This window comes from Coturnix japonica, chromosome 11 (genome assembly GCF_054131305.1).
Source record: "Coturnix japonica strain WE chromosome 11, WE-NBRP24, whole genome shotgun sequence".
In the NCBI taxonomy this organism is placed as follows: Eukaryota; Metazoa; Chordata; class Aves; order Galliformes; family Phasianidae; genus Coturnix; species Coturnix japonica.
This window is the reverse complement of record NC_140673.1, coordinates 13,945,982-13,946,334: the sequence shown is the minus strand read 5'-3', so window position 1 is coordinate 13,946,334 and position 353 is coordinate 13,945,982. Positions and strand designations below refer to the sequence as shown.

At 58.9% G+C, this 353-nt stretch overlaps 1 non-coding gene across 1 annotated transcript; it reads left to right on the top strand.

Annotated features, from left to right (window-relative positions):
• The first annotated feature begins 267 nt into the window (after window positions 1–267).
• TRNAR-UCU (transfer RNA arginine (anticodon UCU)) lies at window positions 268–353 on the top strand. The gene is given in 2 exon segments: window positions 268–304; window positions 318–353. It is a non-coding gene; the product is annotated as a tRNA-Arg (tRNA).

Genomic DNA, 353 nt, shown 5'->3' with positions numbered 1-353 from the left:
CTCATATTTTAGATGATGAATCTTTGTAATCACTGTTACACAAAATGTGAGATTCTCACAGGAGTGGCGGCCCGCACAAAGTGCTGTACAGCAGAGCGGTTCTGCCGGCAGCCTCACACCGAGCTCCGTGTCAGCGCTGCTGGGGGCAGCTGAATTAACGCTCCCAGCACAGGGACCCATCGCTCCCTGCACAGGCCGCGTTCACCCGCCGCTCTTTGCAGCGCCGCGCGCAGGCTCCATAGGCGGTGCGCGAGGAATCCAACAGGTGGCTCCGTGGCGCAATGGATAGCGCATTGGACTTCTAGAGGGTTGAAGGGATTCAAAGGTTCCGGGTTCGAGTCCCGGCGGAGTCG